Source organism: Podarcis gaigeae (assembly GCF_964106915.1).
Source record: "Podarcis gaigeae genome assembly, chromosome: 18".
Taxonomy (NCBI): Eukaryota; Metazoa; Chordata; class Lepidosauria; order Squamata; family Lacertidae; genus Podarcis; species Podarcis gaigeae.
In genome coordinates, this window is record NC_139696.1 from 6,293,098 (window position 1) to 6,310,331 (window position 17,234).

The window sequence follows — 17,234 nt, forward strand, 5'->3', positions numbered from 1 at the left end:
TCCTCGGTCCCTGCAAATCCTGCCTCAAGGAAATTCAGATTTCTGCATTTGGAATAAAATTGCACTCTTAAAAACAAACAAACAAAAATAATCAATTTTGTTCCAGGGGTTCCTGAAGAACTCAGCTATACATCTGCAAACAACCCTCCAACATTTCCCTGATGAAAAAAGGCACGTCCTCTTCCATGCCCTCCAACATTTCTCCCATGAAAATAGGAACGTCCTATTCCATCCCCTTCAACATTTCCCTGATGAAAATAGGTCCTATGCATTAACAACAACAACAATAAAAAAGAACAAAAATCCTGGACAGCATCTTAAAAAGCAGAGACATCACCTTGCCAACAAAGGTCCGTATAGTAAAAGCTATGGTTCTCCTAGTAGTGTTGTATGGAAGTGAGAGCTGGACCATCAAGAAGGCTGATCGCCGAAGAATTGATGCTTTTGAATTCTGGTGCTGGAGGAGACTCTTGAGAGTCCCATGGACTGCAAGAAGATCAAACCTCTCCATTCTGAAGGAAATCAGCCCTGAGTGCTCACTGGAAGGACAGATCCTGAAGCTGAGGCTCCAATACTTTGACCACCTCAGGAGAAGAGAAGACTCCCTGGAAAAGACCCTGATGTTGGGAAAGATGGAGGGCACAAGGAGAAGGGGACGACGGAGGATGAGATGGTGGGACAGTGTTCTTGAAGCTACTAACATGAGTTTGACCAAGCTATAGGGGGCAGTGGAAGACAGGAGTGCTTGGCGTGCTCTGGTCCAGGGGGTCACGAACAGTCGGACACGACTAAACGACCAAACAACAACAACAACACACCCATGGATCGAGGGATGTGTGGGATATCGAAGCACCTGACTTGTGCAACAACTGGAATGTAGGGGTTTGCACAAAGGCAAGAACCACACCCGTTGCTCCTCGCACTTTTGACTCTCTTCCTCCCCACCTTTCCCCCCTGGTCCGTCCCACCCACAACTGGGCAAACAGCCCCCCGGGAATGTTGTTCCGTTGGAAATATCCTCTGGACTGAAAACTTTCCTCACTCCTGAAGGATGGGAACGTTTAGAGAACCAGCTTGGACAGCAAATCTCTCTCGTGCTAAAAGGTTTTTGCAATTTGTGTCGTTGAGAGATCTCCATACGGGCAAGGAAGGGGGATTATTATCTGGATGTGGCTTCAAGTATGGGATATATGTTAAGAATATCAGTTACTCCCTTTGCTTGTGTATGTTCAGGGGCCCAGAGCTTTTCAAGCAAATTGGGGCTTGGACCCCCAGCCTTCAGCACATTGCTGGAGGGTTATAATTTCAAGGAGCAGGAAAGCCTTGTTAGCGATGGCCTCTTAATCCCCTTTCGGCTTTGCCCTTGAACAAGAGCCCTGTGTAGTTTATGCAACTATTAGGCTCGGTTTGCCCAATTAGTTTTAACAAATGGCTCTCTTTTGCCTTTGCCTGTCAGAAAATCACACGCGCAAACCACCTTAAGGCCAAGGCTATCGAAGCAATAACTGTGTTTAACTTAGGAAACAAAACAAAAAAGTGCAGTGAACAAGCCGTTTCAGCTGCCACCTTAGATCAAGAACAGGACGTTAGACTAGATGGGTCTTTGGCCTGATTCTGCAAGTCTTCCTTATATCCTTATGGATACTGTGGTTGCCAATTGGAGCGATCGCAGGCCAGTGTTTCCCGGTTGTCAGTGTTTACACTACATTTTTTAAGATTTGCCTTGCGAGAGTCTTTGAACCTCTTTTGTTGACCACCAGCATTACGCTTCCCATTTTTAAGTTCGGAATAGAGTAGTTGCTTTTGAAGAAGATAGTCAGGCATCCGCACAACATGACCAGTCCAACGAAGCTGATGTTGAAGAATCATTCCTTCAACATCTTTGCATCTTCCAGTACGCTGGCATGAGTTCACCTGTCTTCCCAGGTGATGTGTAGAATTTTTCGGAGACGCCGTTGATGGAATCTTTCGAGGAGTTGGAGGTGGCGTTTATAAGAAATGCGCTAAGAGGAAGGCATGTTTGGCAAACCCTCATCATGATCAACTCCCACCTGGAAACCTATGTCCCCACTACGGAAGGACGTGTGGATCCAGAATTGGCCTCCACAGTCACTTACGGACTCATTGTTAAAACCGTGTTTATGGGAGACAATCTTACTCGGGTACGAGGGATCGCCAAAGAAGAAGAAGAGGAAGAAGAGGAAGAAGGAGGTTGTCATTTTCCTGTGATAAGCAGGGTCTAGGCTAGACAACATATAAGTCCCCTTCCAGCTCAATGAACCCAATATGATTGTATGAATCTTTGGGGGTCATCAGAAAGTTACGAGGCATTTCCCAGTGAATTGCCTCGTCGTCCAACCCAGTGTGATGGCCTGGGACTCGGGTTCGGACTTGGAACCAGAGGAGTCTCAGTCTGCACCGGATTCTTTGCCTCAGGCATCATCTGAACCAAGCCTGGGGCCTGATCCTGAAGAGTCCCAGTCTGCACAGGTTCCCCTGCAACAAGCACCAGCTGGGCCGAGTCAGGGGCCTGAGCCTGCCCTGGCTCCAGATGCAGGGATGACCTCGTTGCCTCCAGCTGGGCCATCACTTACAGCTGCTCCACTACCGGTTGGGTCAGGGGAGGCTGAGGCGGCCCCTGGGTCTAGTGACCTACGACGTCTCCCAAGCTGCAGAGACTAAGGTCTGAGAGAGGAGAGACCTGAGTACTTGCAAGAGGAGTGCTTGCCTTCGGGCAAGACAGGGAGGTGAGTCGCCGGGGGATCAGGACCGGCCATTACCCCCACAAAGCTAAAAGGCTGTTGGACCCCGCCCCAGGTTGCGGGAGCAACATTGCTGTATTCCAGATCCTGTACCTGAGATCCTGTACCTGTTCTTGCCTGGTTTCCTGCCTTATGACCTGCCTTGACCCTGTTGGACTGACTCCTAGCTGAACCTACAGATTCTGGATTGGACCTGGACCGTAGTTCTTGGGTTACCCCTGGGCCCAGCACACCCATCTTCTACCAAGCATTTGCACACCCCAGCTCCCTGCTTCCTCCTCCTGCATCCAAGCCCGAAAATGCCGTGGGGCTTGGATGGAGCCGAAAGGGCAGGGGGAATCAGATGCCGGGGTGCGTGCAAAACCCAGGGTTTGCAGAAGTACAAAAATTATTTTGAAAAGGAAGCCTAAAAGAGCCTCTGCCCACAGACAGCTACCCAATGAGAAATCTGCATGTTCAGTAGTCCAATACAGTGGTACCTTGGTTCTCAAGCTTAATGCATTCCGGAAGTTCGTTCCAAAACCAAAGCGTTCCAAAACCAAGGCACGCTTTCCCATAGAAAGCAATGCAAAACGGATCAATCCGTTCCAGACTTTTAAAAACAACCCCCAGGAACAGCAATTGAACATGAATGTTACTATATAAACGAGACCATTGATCCATTAAATGAAAGCAATAAACAATGTACTGTGGTACCTTGGGTTACAGATGCTTCAGGTTACATACGCTTCAGGTTACAGACTTTGCTAACCCAGAAATAGTACCTCAGGTTAAGAACTTTGCTTCAGAATGAGAACGGAAATCGCGGTGCGGCGGCAGCAGGAGGCCCCATTAGCTAAAGTGGTGCCTCAGGTTAAGAACAGTTTCAGGTTAAGAACAGACCTCCAGAACAAATTAAGTACGTAACCAGAGGTATCACTCTACTGCAGTAACACAATCAATCAACCAGTAGCTGAAGTGGGTTCCACGCAGTCACAAAAAGGAAACGAAAAGGAGCCGCAGAAACAAAAACGCAAAATAAATAGCGAAAACAGACAAACCTCAGCGTAACACTCAAAATGCAGCATGTTCGGCTTCTGAAAAATGTTTGCAAACCAGAACACTTACTTCCGGGTTTGCAGTGTTTGTGTTATGTATTAAGATTAGTAGCAGTTCTCACTCAGGGCCACCAGTATGTAAATGAAGGATTGACAACTGTCGCTCCTGATTGGTTAGCTAGTTGTGAGTTGTTACTGTTTCACGGTACTTAGTATTATATAAAGCAGCCAGCTAGGTTGCAATCAGTCTGATTCCAGGAGCAGTTCTAACCGCTGCAATAAAGACAATCCAACAGAGCTGTGTCCTTCGTCCATCTTTTCCACTATTCAACAGTTTGGGTTCCAAGTTGCTTGAGTACCAAGGCGTTTGAGAACCAAGGTAGTAGGAGAGTAGGGGGGAATGTTATGTTGTGGGTGAACATATCAGACACAGCGATTCTTCAAACAGCTCTTGTTTATTCAAAGGCCAGAACAGAACTGAACTGAAGGGTTCAGCCAGCCTGCTTATATAGAGCTCCAGTACAACGTAACTGTAACAATTTTCTAAAACTGTCCAATCACTGAACGTCACTTTCGATCCCTTTTTTGCATAATTACAGTACCCTCCTGCTGGCCCAGGGTGAGAACTTCGGTACATAACAGGGAATGGGAAACCAGGGGACAGACGGAATGGAGTACTCTGGAGGGAGGACATGGCTGGCTGACACTCTGAACAGAAACATGCCTTTTGGACCTCCCCTTCGTGCCTCTGAAGAAAGAGGCTCCTGTCCACATTGCTTGTGCAACAGTCCATCAACTCTGCCTTTCCAGGGGCCAGGGGTTTTTGCTGCACAACATCCCAGCTGGTCCTCTGGGACTTGTTACTCCCTTGTCGTGTCAACTCTTTGCCAGATCCATCCTTCTTCCCTAGCCAGGCCTGGCTTTGCAATTCCTGCTTTCCTAGAATGCACTTAAGGGCTTTCCCCTGTTTGGAACAGCCTACATAATCTCCTCTTCCGTGGTCCTTTCCACCTCTGCCGCTGAAATGGCCTTCGCTTCTTTTCCCACACTTAGGGCTCATCCATTCCTCAAAATGTTTACAGTCTTAAAAGCCTGCTTCTGCTCGCTTGCTTACTCTATCCTCGGCCTCCCCGCCTGACCCATCGTGGCCTCCATTGATCCATAGCTGCCAACGTTTCCCTTTTTTTAAAAGGAAATTCCCTTATTCTGAATAGGATTCCTTGCATGAAAAGGGAAAAGTTGACAGCTACGCATTGATCATTGAATTCTGGTGTTGGAGGAGACCCTTGAGAGTCCCATGGACTGCAAGAAGATCAAACCTCTCCATTCTGAAGGAAATCAGCCCTGAGTGCTCACTGGAAGGACAGATCGTGAAGCTGAGGCTCCCAGACTTTGGCCACCTCATGAGAAGAGAAGACTCTCTGGAAAAGACCCTGATGTTGGGAAAGATGGAGGGCACAAGGAGAAGGGGACGACAGAGGACGAGATGGCTGGACAGTGTTCTCGAAGCTACAAACATGAGTCTGACCAAACTGCGGGAGGCAGTGGAAGACAGGAGTGCCTGGCGTGCTCTGGTCCATGGAGTCATGAAGAGTCGGACACGACTAAACAACAACAACATGCATTGATCTCCCCTCTCTTCTGGCTCATCAGGTACAAACCACGCCCTTCCTCACCAAGTTCCCAGCTGGTTTGGTCAGTGCTCCCCGCACTTTTCGTTCCAGGACTTTAAAGCCACTGGTTCGAGTCCTACCCTCTGGCGGCAATTTTTTAGTGCGGACTCAGCAGCAGCGGCAGGAAGCTGCAATCGAAATAAAGGAGCTGAAATAGGGAGCCAGCTGTGTTCATCCTCCGAGTCTGAAGCTGATATTAATTAGCTGTTTTAATTTTAATGTTTTTACGCTGCTGCCTTCTGTGTTTGATTTTTGGGATATTATCGGAATTTATTGTTTTGGATTTTAGACTGGATGTTCCATATGTTCGGGTTTTATCTGGTGCAGGCCACCTCCAGCTGACATTTTTTGTGCTTAGAAGATCAGTAACTTGCCTTCTAGGACAATGTCCAATTTAGAAAGGAAAGCAGGGTGCAGATTATTATTAAAGTTCTTATCTCGGTTGAAAAGGATTCAGGCAGGGCTGAGATGCAGAGGCAAAAAACTAATTCTGTTTAACAAATTTCACTCGGTAAGTTCAAAAACCTCTGGAAAAACTCAGAAGCAGTTCCCATAAAGCCTTGACACAGTAGTTCATGTGTTGCTTGCTTAATGGATAGACTTCATGTGGGGCTTCCATCGCCGTTGATCCAGAACTGGCAGAATGCTGCAGCACAATTGCTCGCAGAAGTGAGGCCTTGTTAGAATGCAATGCCCGTGCTCAGAGATCTGCACTGCTAGCTGAATTGCTGCTGGACCAGGTTTGTGGTTTTGCTAGTAGTATATAAAGCCCTTAACAATTTGGGACCAGTTTACTTACGTGATAATAGAATCATAGAATTGTAGAGGGACCCCAAGGTTCATCTAGTCCAACCCCCTGCAATGCAGAGATCTCAGCTAAAGCATCCAGCCCAGCTGTGGCTGTTTAAAGTGGGACAAGACTTTTTTAAAGATTAGGGATGCTACTGGAATACACCTCTAGAGGGCAGCATTTCTCAATCAGGTTCAAAATAGGTGAGATCACTCCATCCCCTAAATTCACCTTTTAACAGCAGCAGCAACAACAGTTTTATTATTTATACCCCTCTTTTTGCGTCTTTGTCTTTATCCCCTGGGGGGGGAAAGAGTCAGGGATAGTGGTGGCGGGGAATTGGTTAAATCTGCATTGAAACGACACGGGTGGCGCTGTGGGTTAAACCACAGAGCCTAGGGCTTGCCGATCAGAAGGTTGGTGGTTCGAATTGATGCGACGGGGTGAGCTCCCATTGCTCAGTCCCTGCTCCTGCCAACCTAGCAGTTTGAAAGCACGTCAAAGTGCAAGTAGATAAATAGGTACCACTCCGGCGGGAAGGTAAACGGTGTTTCCGTGCGCTGCTCTGGTTTGCCAGAAGCAGCTTAGTCATGCTGGCCACATGACCCGGAAGCTGCACGCCGGCTCCCTCGGCCAGTAAAGCGAGATGAGCGCTGCAACCCCTGAGTCGGCCACGACTAGACTTAATGGTCAGGGGTCCCCCTTTAACCTGCGCTTTCTGAAACAGTGCACATACTGAAACACAGAAACATGCCCTTCTCTTGCAGCGCAGTTATCCAGCCAAACAATGAGTGGACAAATGCAGAAAATAATGCAAATAAATTTTGCATGCATAAAAAAATCTGCGCATTTGTGAAAATAGCATGCAAAATACATTGTGTTAGTTTCTGAGTCTCTTACCCATATTGATAACTTTGCTCAGCTTAACAGATACTTGCCAGGCTGTATTTGCAAAGGGAGGTGTAAGCCCCTACAGTCCAAAGACAATTGGAAAGCTTTTCCTATTTCCTTCCTCCTTGCAGAGAAACATTTGAGGTCCATTTGGGAGAGTCAAAATGGTTTCAGGATTGCTCTCCTGTACTATTTCAGACAAGTGGTTTTATATACTTATGTATGTGTTTGCCTTGTACATTTAGGAACATTTAATTATATATATATATATATATATATATATATGAAAGAAGAGACATCACCTTGCCAACAAAGGTATAGTAAAAGCTATGGTTTTCCCAGTAGTGATGTATGAAAGTGAGAGCTGGACCATAAAGAAGGCTGATCGCCGAAGAATGGATGCTTTTGAATTCTGGTGCTGGAGGAGACTCTTGAGAGTCCCATGGACTGCAAGAAGATCAAACGTATCCATTCTTAAGGAAATCAGCCCTGAGTGCTCACTGGAAGGACAGATCCTGAAGCTGAGGCTCCAAGACTTTGGCCTCCTCATGAGAAGAGAAGACTCTCTGGGAAAGACCCTGATGCTGGGAAAGATGGAGGGCACAAGGAGAAGGGGACAACAGAGGACGAGATGGTGGGACAGTGTTCTCGAAGCTACCAGCATGAGTTTGACCAAACTGCGGGAGGCAGTGGAAGACAGGGATGCCTGGCATGCTCTGGTCCAGGGGGTCCCAAAGAGCCGGACATGACTAAACGACAACAATATATATAAGAAGGCCTTAGAATTCCTATAACAGTTACCAACAGAGGCGTGACGGAAAGCACTTTTGTCCAAGAAACTGACGCTGGCCCATTCCTCTCCTCATTCGTGAGTCAAACCCTCCACAGCTGGCCTCTCCTCTCTGGCCGGCGTTGGGAGATAAGCGCTCGGCTTTGCTGAAGTGGAAGCTGAATAGAACAAGCATGTGGCCTAGCTGCCTCTCACCCGTCACCCGCCTGCTCCAGCTCCCAGCCTTATCGCTTCATCACCTTGTAAATGTCAGCAACTCGCTCACGTGTGCTTTCGTTATTTCTCTCGGTGTGTGTGTGTGTGTGTGGGGGGGGTTAACTTTCCAAAATAGGCCTTGCTGCTCTGAAAGCAGAGATAGATGTGCGAAAGCCCAGCCTGTGCCAGAATGTGGCAAAGAAATTTCGAACGCTGCCCAGCCGCATCGCGGGTCAAGGTTCGGATCCAAGCTTTGTTGCTCTTCGGTAGCTCCCGGATGACCCCTACATGCCTATTGAAAAAAAAACACTGTGGAAATGTTTTTTTTTTTTTAAAAAAAAAGGTTTGAAAAATACATCAAATTTTGCATAGCTCACTGCCGCCATCTAGTGCCAAATTTGTATATTGCACATCACATTTAAAATATTTTTCTGGCTGCTGTATAGCTGAGTCCCCATTTACTGAGCATGTGTCTCCACCTGTTTCATACCATCCGACGTTTCTCCAATGAAAATAGGGACACCTATTCTATTAATATATTAATAAATTAATATATCAATATATCAGTATTGATATATTGATATATTGATATATTGATATTAATATTATACCCCACCCATCTGACTGGGTTGACCCAGCCACTCTGGGCAGCTTCCAACATAGATAAAAACATAATGAAACATAAAGCATTAAAAATACTTCTCTGTACCTGGCTGCCTTCAGGTGTCTTTTACAGGTTACTTATAGTTACTTATCTCCTTGGCTTGGGGGGTTGCATAATTCAAGGGCTTTTTTTCAGCTGGAAGTCACCAGAACTCAGTTCCGGCACCTCTCTATGCCCTCCAACATTTATGTGATGAAAATCGGGATGTCCTAAGGGAAAGCAGGACATTTCAAGATCAAATCAGAAACCAGGACAGCTTCTGTAAATCTGGGACTATCGCTGGCTAGATCCAGTTGCCCAAATTCACCCTGTGGAATCCGTTATGTACTGAAGTTCTCACCCTGGGCCAGCAGGGGGATACTGTAGATAGTTTTGCAGATAAGGGATCGAAAGTGACGTCCAGTGATTGGATAGTTTTAGAAAGTTGTTACAGTTACGTTGTACTGGAGCTCTATATAAGCAGGCTGACTGAACCCTTCAGTTCAGTTCTGTTCTGGCCTGTGAATAAACAAGAGCTGTTTGAAGAATCGCTGTGTCGTCTGATATGTTCACCCACAACTTAACAGAATCCATGGGCAGGGCTCAGTTCTGAGGCTGAGCTAGATGGATACAACCCACATATATTGTCTGTTTGGCACTCCTTCCAGACAGATGTTGCAAAAAAGTGAAGTAAGAGAGTTTCCGGCCGCTGCCCTGCCATCAACACCCTGAATTATTAAATTGGTCCTTTTGAAATATGGAGTTTGAATTGTGATGGTTATTGCCTTAGAATCGGGCCACAGCGGAAACATTTGCTCATTCGTACCATTGACTCACACACTTCTGATGTCATATTCTTTTCTCTCTTTCTTTCTCCCCTCGGAACAACAAAATGGCAGCCAGAGCAGATCTAAAAATAGCCACTGGTCCCATCACCTCCTGGCAAATAGAAGGGGAGGAAATGGAGGCAGTGAGAGATTTTACTTACTTGGGCTCCATGATCACTGGAGATGGTGACAGCAGTCACGAAATTTAAAGACGCCTGCTCCTTGGGAGAAAGGTTATGGCAAACCTAGACAGCATCTTAAAAAGCAGAGACATCACCTTGCCAACAAAGGTCCGTATAGTAAAAGCTATGGTTTTCCCAGTAGTGATGTATGGAAGTGAGAGCTGGACCATAAAGAAGGCTGATCGCCGAAGAATGGATGCTTTTGAATTCTGGTGCTGGAGGAGACCCTTGAGAGTCCCATGGACTGCAAGAAGATCAAACCTCTCCATTCTGAAGGAAACCAGCCCTGAGTGCTCACTGGAAGGACAGATCCTGAAGCTGAGGCTCCAAGACTTTGGCCACCTCAGGAGAAGAGAAGACTCCCTGGAAAAGACCCTGATGCTGGGAAAGACGGAGGGCACAAGGAGAAGGGGACGACAGAGGACGAGATGGTTGGACAGTGTTCTCGAAGCTAATAACATGAGTTTGACCAAACTGAGGGGGGCAGTGGAAGACAGGAGTGCCTGGAGTGCCATGGGGTCACAAAGAGTCAGACACGACTAAACGACTAAACAACAACAACAACAATTTTAATGGAGGGTGCTTACAAATGTCCTTGGTGATGGGCCGACGACACCACACACATCTACCAAGTGTTTGGGGGGGCAGAGTTGTTCCTTAAACATTAAAAAGAATCATACAATCTTAATTGGAAGGGACCCAACGGGAATCTAATCCAGTCCTCTGCCAATGCAGGAATCTCAGCTAAAGCATACAAAACAGATGGCCATCCAACCTCTGCTTAAAAACCTCCAAGGAAGGTGTCTTCTTCTATTTGTCCCCGTGTCAGTTTCAGATTATTGTTAATTTTTCTAGTAGGGCTGATTCCCATACTATTTGGTACCATTGGTCCATGCTTACTCTTGACAGGTCTCTCCAGTGTCTGGCTATGATGCTTCTGGCTGCTGAAAGTAGGTGGGTTATGAGTTCTTTGTGGTGTTGTTGTTGTTGAGTCGTTTAGTCGTGTCCGACTCTTTGTGACCCCCTGGACCAGAGCACGCCAGGCACTCCTGTCTTCCACTGCCTCCCGCAGTTTGGTCAGACTCATGCTGGTAGCTTCAAGAACACTGTCCCACCACCTCGTCCTCTGTCGTCCCCTTCTCCTTGTGCCCTCCATTTACCCAGCATCAGGGTCTTTTCCAGGGAGTCTTCTCTTCTCATGAGGTGGCCAAAGTCTTGGAGCCTCAGCTTCACGATCTGTCCTTCCAGTGTACACTCAGGGCTGATTTCCTTCAGAATGGATCGGTTTGATCTTCTTGCTGTCAACTCTACGATTCTAATAGTTATAGAAATAACTGCTTTCAACATTTTCTGCCACTGCAGCCCAAGGGACCTCCCTTGATCCTGCCCTGCCTCCACGCTGGTCAAAGAAAGCATGGCTTTGCTCCGATGTTGACGTTATCTAATCAGGCCTTGTGTTGAACATGGGTGCTGGTGCTGGGGAGGCCACACACGGTGTGGTTTCGATGTACTGGGGAAGCCTCCCTCGATCTCCAGCCAGACTTCAGTCATCACCTTGTCAAGATAAGCCTTGGAGGTCAGTCAAGGAGAAAAGCTCATTGCAGCAGCCGTTGGGACTGAAGATCTCAGAGGAGCTTCTAATGGAAATCTTTGACCGCCATCCCATTAAGGGTCACATGACTTCTTCCCCATTCCCCCCTCTACGTGCTGATGGAGATAAGCATTGATGAATGAAGTTTCTTTGGTTCTCAAGTGCCCTGTCTGCTTTCTGTCTTGTCCCGTCACTGAGACCCAGGACACGATAACGTTGGCCTTTCCCAGCTGTCTTCAACCAGCGCTGACCCGTAGCTGAAACCCACGTGGGTGGAGAACTTTGCTTTGTGGGCTTCTAATCTGGAAAGCGAAACCTTAGTTCTGAGCCTTGAAACGGGGAAATCCATTAACCAGAGCGAGATGATGAAGGGGCCAGCAGGTCTGCCAAGGGACAGCAGTTGTTTAGGGCGCCGTGGGAGGCCTGGACACCAGAGTCTGCTCCCAGGGGAAAGTGGCTGGACTTGCCAGCTCCTAATAGGAAACCATAACATAATAGGAACATTTGGGAACATGGGCAGCTGTGCTCTTCTGGTTGGAAATCCTGGAAGTCAAGGCCCAAGTTTGGGGCAAGTTTGAATCCCTAGCCGGAAGTAAGATTGCCAGAAGAAATATCAACAACCTCAGATATGCAGATGACACAACCTTGAGGGCAGAAAGTGAGGAGGAATTAAAGAACCTTTTAATGAGGGTGAAATAGGTGAGCACAAAATATGGTCTGAAGCTCAACATCAAAAAAACGAAGATTATGGCCAATGGTCCCATCACCTCCTGGCAAATAGAAGGGGAAGAATTGGAGGCAGTGAGAGATTTTACTTACTTGGGCTCCATGATCACTGCAGATGGTGACAGCAGTCATGAAATTAAAAGACGCCTGCTTCTTGGGAGGAAAGCAATGACAAACCTAGACAGCATCTTAAAAAGCAGAGACATCACCTTGCCAACAAAGGTCCGTATAGTTCAAGCTATGGTTTTCCCAGTAGTGATGTATGGAAGTGAGAGCTGGACCATCAAGAAGGCTGATCGCTGAAGAACTGATGCTTTTGAATTCTGGTGCTGGAGGAGACTCTTGAGAGTCCCATGGACTGCAAGAAGATCAAACGCATCCATTCTTAAGGAAATCAGCCCTGAGTGCTCACTGGAAGGACAGATCCTGAAGCTGAGGCTCCAATACTTTGGCCACCTCATGAGAAGAGAAGACTCCCTGGGAAAGACCCTGATGCTGGGAAAGATGGAGGGCGCAAGGAGAAGGGGACGACAGAGGACGAGATGGTGGGACAGTGTTCTCGAAGCTACCAGCATGAGTTTGACCAAACTGAGGGGGGCAGTGGAAGACAGGAGTGCCTGGCGTGCTCTGGTCCATGGGGTCATGAAGAGGCGGACATGACTAAATGACTAAACAACAACAACCCTATACTTCTAAGTCCGACCAGTCTGGTTCAGTACTGTCTACTTTTACTGTCAGTGACTCTTTCTGAGGCTTCAGACAGGGAGACTTTTCCCAGCCCTACCTGGAGATGCCTCGACTTGAACCAGAGATATTCTTCAGGCAAGACTGATTCTCTGCTATTGAGCAATAGCCCTCCCTGAATAGTAAGGCGAACCAGAAGCTGCCTGGCACTATGGGGCCACACTGTTCAGTACTAATCCCATTGGGGATTCCATTGAAAACGGAATTGCCTGGCAGAGAAACTGCGTGCCTTATGCCCCTCCTGGACAACGGCTGCCCGCCCGTGATTCCCCCAATCACTCAAAACAAAGCGGTAACGGGGCAGGAGATCAGGGATAGTCCACTGTATATAATATAAACACCTAACTACAAGTTCCTGGTTCCTGCTTCGTCTATCCTGTCTGCAGCCAAGTCGCCAATTGCTTCCGTGGATTCTGCGTCTACTCTGCTAGGTCTGGCTAAGGTCTTGCAACTAGTCAGAAAGTTGCGAAACACCAAATAAGTTTTGCCAATAGCCCTGTTGGGCCAAAACTGGCCTGCCGGTTGAGACAGCCCACCCCCCAACCCCCACCTCTGTGCTACTGCCCAATGCCACTGGCATGCACTGAGCTGAACAGATGGCCAGGGCATCACTGCCTTAACCCAGAAGGCTGAGTGGCCTTTGCTTTCTGCAAAATGCCTCTCGGCTCAGCTGGTCCCTCGCCCATCTGGACGGCAGATGTCAAGATTCGCAACTGGGAGTGTAACACCCCCACCCCACTGCCACGTCATTCCTCCTGCTGCTTCAACCAACCCTGCAAGGCCCGTAAATAACACCAGGAGATTGTACCCTCCAACATTTCTCCGATGAAAATAGGGATGCCCCATTCCATAAGGATTATTTTACTATTTATGCCCATCTGACTGGGTTTCCCCAGCCGCTCTGGGCAACTTCCAACATATATACAAGACAATATGATATCTTTATTGTCATTGTCCCATACAGAACAATGAAATTTTAAAAACCTACATAATGCATTCAAAAAGCCCCCAAAACTCTGAAACCCCATCTTAAAATACAATATACTATAGAGACTCCTTATGCTGCATTTAGAACCAGAATTGCATTTGCGTAGAAACTGTTTCTCAGAGGGCTAGTCCTGGCCTTTATAACCCTGGACCTTCTTCCAGAAGGCAGAAGCTGAAAGAGATCATTTCTGGGGTGCGCATTATCCTGCGCTATCTCTGCAGCTTTCTTACGGCACCTGGAAGCGTAGATTTGATCCAAGGTGGGAAGAGTGCACCCAATTATTCTCTCCGCAGTCTTTACAATCCTGGACAGCATTGTTTTTTCCCTGACCGTGCAGCTCCCAAACCACACACACAGACCATAAGTTAATACACTCTCCACAGTACAACGTAACAAAACATTAAGCAGCTTCCCTACGCAGGATTGCCTTGAGATGTCTCGGGGGTCGGATAATTCCATCCCTTCCAACATTTCTCTGATGAAAATAGGGACGTTCTAAGGAAAAGCGGGGCCTTCTGGGATCAAATCAGAAACCGGCACGTTATGAAAATGATATATAGGTGGTACATATCTCCAGTCAAGCTTGCAAAGATATATCATGTGTCTGACAATAAATGTTGGAAGTGTAAAGAAGCTGAAGGAACATTCTTTCACCTCTGGTGGACTTGCCCTAGAGTGAAGGCTTTCTGGGAAATGATATATAATGAGCTGAAAAAGGTATTTAAGTATACCTTCCCTAAGAAACCAGAGGCCTTTCTTTTAGGCATTGTCGGCCAGAGTGTGCAAAAGAAGGATCAAACCTTTTTTATGTATGCTACAACAGCAGCAAGGATACTCATCGCCAAAAGCTGGAAAACTCAAGATTTGCCCACACTGGAAGAATGGCAGATGCAACTGATGGACTATATGGAACTGGCGGAGATGACTAGCAGAATCCGAGATCTGGGAGAAGAACTGATGGAGGAGGAATGGAAGAAATTTAAGGACTATATACAAAAATATTGTAAATTGTATGAATGTTAAGAAAGATGTAAGATTAGCAATAGAATGGCTCCAACAAATTAGCTACAAGGAATACAAATCTAATTGTAATTGAAAGAAAAGACAAATTTTGGATAAATTGTTATAACTGAGTCTTCAAAAGAGTGATTTAAATTCTAAAATCTGAGATTTAATATTGGAAAAATATATTATATGAATTGAAACAAGTTAATAATTTGCTAGTAAAATTTATGAGTTTTAGGATGCAGGAACAAGAGATGTGAGGAAGTCCAAAGATGAGAATGAAATGTGGATATCGGAAAATACTATGTCATTATGTATGTTTTTTATTGTGTGAACAAAAACTTAATAAATATTATTATATATATAAAAAAAACAAATCAGAAACCGGCACTGCTTGTCTAAATCAGAGACGTCCCTGGGAAATAGGGACACTTGGAGGGTATCAAGATCTCTGGTGGCTCAAAGCTGTGTAGCCTATGGTTACCAGATTTTCTTCGATGAATCCAGGGACACTTTTTTTTTTTTGAAGCTGAGTAGCGTTTGAGAACCAAGGTACCACTGTATTGTTATTGCTGTTGTTGTTAGTATTAAATAGGACATTCCTATGTTCTTCAGATAAGGGATGTGGGTGGCACTGTGGGTTAAACCACAGAGCCCAGGACTTGCCGATCAGAAGGTCGGCGGTTTGAATCCCCGCAATGACGGGGTGAGCTCCTGTTGCTCGGTCTCTGCTCCTGCCAACCTAGCAGTTCAAAAGCATGTCAAAGTGCAAGTAGATAAATAGGTACCACTCCAGCGGAAAGGTAAACGGCATTTCCGTGCGCTGCTCTGGTTCACCAGAAGCGGCTTAGTCCTACTGGCCACATGACCTGGAAGCTGTACGCCGGCTCCCTAGGCCAATAAAGCGAGATGAGCGCCGCAACCCCAGAGTCGGCCACAACTGGACCTAATGGTCAGGGGTCCCTTTACCTTTTAAGCTGGCCCTAGGGGTAACCTGAGTAACGCAGATAGGGATCCCTTTACCTTTACTAGGGTGAGCCTGTGACCTGGACTCAGGAACTAAAAGATTAACCATCACAGAAGACTGGCCAGACTTCTTTTGGCTTCACTCTGGATAGGCTGAATGGGCGCCGTGGCAACGGTAGCACCTGAAAGGCCCTCAATCAACATCCCTGGTGGTGGGTTACGCCTTCTTTATACACATTACTCAATTGCTATGGGAATTTTAAGGTCTCAAATATAGAACAGATATTCATAAATGCACACATATCTAAGTATATGAACCATGTGTCTGAAATAGCTTGGGAGAGTAATCCTGAAGCCATTTTGACTCTTATCAATGACCTCAAATATTTCTCTGCAAGGAGGAATAATAATAATAATAATAATAATAATAATAATAATAATAATAATAATAATAATTTATTATTTATACCCCGCCCATCTGGCTGAGTTTTCCCCAGCCACTCTGGGCGGCTCCCAATCAGTGTTAAAAACCGTACAGCATTACATATTAAAAACTTCCCTGAACAGGGCTGCCTTAAGATGTCTTCTGAACGTCAGGTAATTCTTTATCTCTTTGACATCTGATGGGAGGGCGTTCCACAGGGCGGGCGCCGCTACCGAGAAGGCCCTCTGCCTGGTTCCCTGTAGCCTCACTTCTCGCAATGAGGGAACCGCCAGAAGACCCTCGGCGCTGGATCTCAGAGTCCGGGCTGAACGATGGGGGTGGAGACGCTCCTTCAGGTATACAGGACCGAGGCCGTTTAGGGCTTTAAAGGTCAGCACCAACACTTTGAATCGTGCTCGGAAACGTACTGGGAGCCAATGCAGATCTCTCAGAACCGGTGTTATGTGGTCCCGGCGGCCACTCCCAGTCACCAGTCTCGCTGCCACATTCTGGATTAATTGCAGTTTCCGGGTCACCTTCAAAGGTAGCCCCACGTAGAGCGCGTTGCAGTAGTCCAAGCGTGAGATAACTAGAGCATGCACCACTCTGGCGAGACAGTCCGCGGGGAGGTAGGGTCTTAGCCTGCGTACCAGGTGGAGCTGGTAGACAGCTGCCCTGGACACAGAGTTAATCTGCGCCTCCATGGACAGCTGTGAGTCCAAAATGACTCCCAGGCTGCGCACCTGGTCCTTCAGGGGCACAGTTACCCCATTCAGGAATGAAGTGGGAAAGTCTCTCCATTGTCTTTTGCTTACCTGTCTTAGGTGCATATTTGTGTATGAACAGGGTGAGCCTGGACTCAGGAACTAAAGTATTGACCATCACAGAAGAATGGCCAGGCTGCCCAGGCAATGCAATCGGTGACCATTATCAGGTATCCTGGCAGGCAGGATTTCTGCTGTAGACCGCCTCCTCTGCTGTAGACTGCCTCCTTCTGTGA